Genomic DNA, 5,856 nt, shown 5'->3' on the forward strand with positions numbered 1-5,856 from the left:
ATATTACATTCACATTGCGAAAACAGACGCCACCAAACATCCTACTGAACGGCACGCACATAACACAAACAAGACAAGTCAAATACCTAGGACTCCACATAGATACACAACTCACATGGAAACAGCATATTAAATCAATAACAGACAAAATACAGACAACAAGGAGACAAATGCACTGGCTAACAAGTCGAAAATCCAAGCTAAGCATAGAAAATAAACTTAAAATATATAAAACAATTATAAAACCAATCTGGACATACGGAATACCACTATGGGGGACAGCGGCAAAGAGTCATATAAACAAAATAGAGACATTACAATAAAAAATTCTGAGAACAATAGTAAACGCCCCATGGTACGTTAGAAACGAGGATATACGGAAGGACCTCGGAATACCAACGGTCAAGGAGGAGATTACCAGATGCGCGGAAAGGTACAGATTAAGAATAGCAACACACCCAAACAGGCTGGCTACGGAAACGATCAACGCAAGAATAGAAAGAAGACTAAAAAGGAAATACCCGGCTGATCTCATAAAGGATATAAACTAAAAAACGCGAAGATGGCACCCCGTTGGGGGTAACCATCCACATGCTATTCAATCACATGTTATAACATTTTACCTAATGTCCCACTGGACAAATTGTAAAATTAAAAATAAACAATATGATAAAAAAACTTGGTAGATATCGGATATAAGCAGATGCGCGCTATTCTGTGTCCGGGCGCAGAGTCCATTTAAATATAACATATGCTAATTAAAATGCCGGGCGCATACGATTAACAATATATTAAGGTGGTTTTACGTTCACGCGCAGTTAGGATAGACTTGTTTGACCGCTTCGCGGTAGCACGCGCCAACGACAATCGCAAATTCTCGTTACTTGAATGATACTTGAGGAATTTAAAGGCCTTGATTGTAAAAAATGCTAAAATTTATTACGGATCTTAGGATTATTGCGAGTTCGACTAAGGATGTTGAGACATCTGCTGATTATCTTGACCGATGAATGGAGTATGGTTTATGTGGAGGATTACAGAACGTGACAGTATCTTTTCTAATTATTTAATTTGTACTTTACTAGTTTGAAAATCACAGGAAATACTGATATTGGTCAGTAAGATGCAGTTTGGTGTGTGTCTTTTTCTGGCTTAGGTAACATTATGATCTGTGCTAGCTTTCATGGATTAGCAAAATATGGGTTTCTTAAAGTTGGATTGAATGTCATTGTGATTAAACATATTGCTTTTAGGGAAAGGTTTTTCAAAATTTTATCATTGTTTATGTCGATTCCTGGTGCTTTATTGTATTTTGTTTTCTCGGTTATGATTCTAATTACTTGTACTGTTTTATTAGGTATGGTATAGTGCTTGTTAGTTGGAGTACTAGTATTTAGCGCATCTTCGTATGAATGACATTTGGATTTACTGTTGTTAATATTATATGGAGTAAATGTGATACAAAGGTGGTTGGTTGGTTACAATTCTGTAGCTGGCTCTTCGTTGCTCCTGGCCCATGTATTGTCTGCTTTTCTGATTGCTGGGATTAGTTTTATTGATTTTTTTATTTTGTTCGTGGCTTCCCATAGAGAGTAGTTGACATTCTCGTGCGCAGCCTGCGTTTCTATAAATTTTGAGAATTCGTTATTGTTATGATCTTTTATTTTACTTTTTATTTCCTTTGCGAGTATGTTTCAATGCTTTTTGTTTTCACGTGTTCTATGCTTTTTCCATTTTTCTTTTGCTTTCCTCCTTTATCTGATGTTGTCAAGGATGTTTATTGGAATTATTTTTGTGTACCTGTTGTTTGGTTCGTAATTAGTACCCAGTTGGCCATGCTGCTACTTGTATAATTCCTGTCAATGTTGTTACTGCCTGTTCGATGTGTTCGGGTGTTTTTAGTGAAGATTGCTGTTACGTCGAGCGACACTCTACCTAGATCAGGCCACACACCGCGGACGGGATGGCAACCAGATGTCCGCACGTCCTTATCTCGTCCCTCAATAGTCTTAAGAACCGACCATAAATCTTAGGACATTCTAGAAGGTCCGTCAGACCGAACAAATATCTCTAATCTCAATCGATATCTAAAGGCTATTGTTTATGGCAAGAAGATACTGAAAGTTCGTTTTGCTCACGTACGATACTTTACACTAGCAACTATCTATCGAGGGCGGCTAAGACCCTTCCTAATCCATCAATCTTCTTGTATCCAATCAGAAACAAGTCTACTGCCCTCACTTTTCCTAACCAAAATCGTCATGAACAAATCAGCTTTCTCGCGTCTTTAGACACACCCATCACTAGCTTTCCTCCGACAACGTTGCCACTTTGACTTACTTATTCTTCACCGTTGGAATAGTCAACATGTCATTACCGAGTGTCATACCTCAAATCAATCACTTACTTAACTTATACATACGCATCAGTGTAACTATTTTTCTATATAAAGTTGTTGGAATAAACATTAATTTATACCTGTTAATTCAGTGTAAATTCAGTTGAACCACCCCCATTGTCGTAACAGAAATCAGGGGATCGATTTGTTCTATTGTATTTTTCTTATGTTCTACCTGGAGGTGTGTTAAATCTTGAACCCCAAAGCGTGTGCTTTGCATTGAAGTCTCCCGTTGCGATGTATTTGTCACCTAAGGATTGAAAGTACTGTTCCAATTTTTGTTATGTCATTTTGTGTCGCGGTGGTGCATATATTGCTGACATCTGGAAGTAATTGCTGTTAGTTTGTATTGTTACGGTGGTTGCTTGAACATATCCCTTACTAACTTGCCTACGTAAGTAGTGCTTGATATCGTTTTTATCGTTATTATCACTACGGCCTCTCCGTGTGCTTTTCCTAAGGGGTGTTGGGTATGCCCCGTGGTCTCGGTCTTTGCGAATTACTACCAGTGTATTCCCCGTGCCCCTTGATCGAGCGGTCCTAATGTATTGGCGACAGAGGAGGCCATTGCCCGTGGCGCCATCCCCCCAGCTCGTCGCGTCCCGTTGCGTCTCCATCGCGTTACCCTACACGGGTGAGAGTTTCTCTTTCTCTCACCTTCTTCCCGCTCCTTTACGAGCATAACTCGCTCGCAGAAGAGGCGGACCCGCCGCCCACCGTATGGGCGGAGGCGGCGTGCAATCCCCTCAAGGCCAGGAAGAATATGTAGGAACCCGCCGAGGCAGCAACGCAGGGCGACAACGCAGCTAACCATCCGCTAGTCGGAGGAAGCACTACCAAAGCGGTACGTGGCCGGGAGGAGGCTATGGATTTGGTACAGTAAGTTCTACCGCGTGCTCCAGACAAATTTGGACTGATCGAGGTGGACGCAAGACCTGCTCTTCCAGACCATCCAGGAGAGCAGGGTCGCCTTGGCGGTGCTGGCCAAGCCACATCGAGTGATCGATTACCCTATCTGAGTCTCGGACCTGGACTGCCTGGTCGCCATGACTTGGACGTCAACGCCAGGCACGTCCGCCTCTGGTCTTTCTCGATCGTGGCAACGGATTCGTCGCGATCGAGTGAGCCGGCATGGCGGTGGCAGCCGTTTACGTTTCCCCCAACAGCGACCGGGCCGCTTTCAACAGCTTCTTGGACGGGTCGGCGACTGCGTGGCTCGATATCTTCCCCGGCAAGTCCCCGTTCTGGTGGACTTTAGTGCCCATGTCATGCAGTGGGGAAACCCCAGGACAGACGCCCGCGGCCGGGCGCTGTTGGATTGGACTGCTGGCCTCGGGCTGCTGCTCGTCAACAGGGGATCGGCGAGCACTTGTGTAGTGTTGAGGGAATGCTCCGTAGTTGATCTTACGTGGACCACCCCTAGTGCGTTCCAACGGGTCTCGGATGGGAGAGTAGACGAGGAAACTGAGACCCTGTCGAACCACCTTCACATCTTTATAGAGGTGGCCCCCGAGGTCTCGCCCCCCAGGAGCGAGGCGCTCCCGCCTACCGCCACCAAGATGTCGTCTAACCAGGCGGCAGCCATCGTGGCCCTTTGGAACTGGGAAGCTCCCAAGGCGTGGCGAAGCGTAGCTGAGGAGGCGGAGGTCATCCGGCAGGACATGAGCGCGGCGTGTGACTCCTCGATGCCGGTGGCAGACGGAGCTCGGCTGTGTTGGTGGTCACCTGAAATCGCGGAGATTTGCGCCCGCTGCGTTTTCGCTTGCAGAACGTTTCAGAGGATACGCCGCAGACGGATTCGCGACGAAGACGAGATCTCCCGCCGTTACGAAGCGTACAGAGACACTCGACGTACCTTACAGAGGGACATCAGGGTCGCGAAAGCCCGGCCCTGGATGGACCTTGTTGAGACGGTCGATTCCGATCCGTGGGGGCGGCCTTACCGTATCGTTACGAAAAAGTTACGCTCCTGAGCCCCCCCCCCCCCCACTGACCGCCAACATGGACCCGGAGTTTCTTGCCAATATCATCGGGACATTATTCCCACAGAAAGATGACATCGCGAGAGAGTCACGGTCATCCTCCACTCGGTCGTTAGAGTGGCAGGAAGAATTGGCCGTGAGTGAAGAAGAGCTCTCGGTAGCGACGAAGAGAATGGCCTCTCGCGATGTGGCACCGGGTCCAGACTGGATCCCAGGCCGGGTTTGGGTGGAGTCCATGAACATTCTGGCTGCCCGTCTGCGACATCTATATAGCAGATCTCTGAGGGAGGGTGTCTACCCCCGGATATGGCGGACAGCTAGGCTAGTCCTGCTGTGGAAGGAGAGTCGTCCGTCTGAATCATCATCCGCGTATCGGCCGGTGTGCCTTCTGGACGAAGCGGACAAGCTTTTTGAGAGAATATCTGCCACCCGTCTGGAGATCCATATGACGGAGAGGGTGCCCGGTTAGCACAATAGCTAGTTATGGCTTTCGCCGGGGCAGCTCAACCGTGAACACGGTGAACCGCGTGAGAGCCATGGCGGATGCCATGGTTTCCCGGACTGGTGTAGCGTTGGCTGCGTCCTTGGACATCACCAACGCGTTCAGCGCCATACCATGGTAGGAGATAGTGGAGACCGTTGAACATTTCGAAGTGCCTCCCTATCTTGTCCGTTTCATCCGGACCTATCTGGACGACAAGTGGGCCGAGTACACCGGCAGATATGATGAAGAGCGAAGGCCCGTCGATCGAGGTTCCGTTTTGTGCCCTATCCTCTGAATCATCGCATACGCCGCGTCCTTCGACACCTTGGTCCTGGCTGTGGGGCGTTGGTGGTACGAGACGCTGCGCCTTGCCGAGGTCACGGTAGCGTGCGCCTTTCAATCCATCCGGAGGCTGGGCTTGAGCGTGCCCCCCTCCCAAATCCAAAGCCATTTGGTATTACGACCCCCCGCGGAGAGGAACACCCCTGCCCGGCCTTTACAGAACGTGAGCCAGAAGATCAGCTGTCTGTCTGCTCTCATGTAATCACGGAGGAAAGTTCGGTTGTATTGTTTTGTAATAGAAGAGAGAGGGTAACTATCCCCGTTGCTTGTGCGTGACGTAGTTTCTGGAAGAACTCGGCTTTTCCGTTATGCAAATACTCGATTCCTCAGTGATTCTTGAGAGCGTATAATAAGCCTAAGGACTGTCTTAAGAACCAGCTATAAACCGTAACATTAACAGGATTAAACATAATGTTAAAGGCTTAATTATATTGTTTATTTTTAATTTTATAATTTGTCCAGTGGGACATTAGGTAAAATGTTATAACATATGATTGAATAGCATGTGGATGGTTACCCCCAGCGGGGTGCCATCTTCGCGTTTTTTAGTTTATATCCTTTATGAGATCAGCTGGGTGTTTCCTTTTTAGTCTTCTTTCTATTCTTGTGTTGATCGTTTCCGTAGCCAGCCTGTTTGGGTGTGTTGTTAT

The sequence above is a fragment of the Bombus pyrosoma genome, linkage group LG17 (assembly GCF_014825855.1).
Source record: "Bombus pyrosoma isolate SC7728 linkage group LG17, ASM1482585v1, whole genome shotgun sequence".
Taxonomy (NCBI): domain Eukaryota; kingdom Metazoa; phylum Arthropoda; class Insecta; order Hymenoptera; family Apidae; genus Bombus; species Bombus pyrosoma.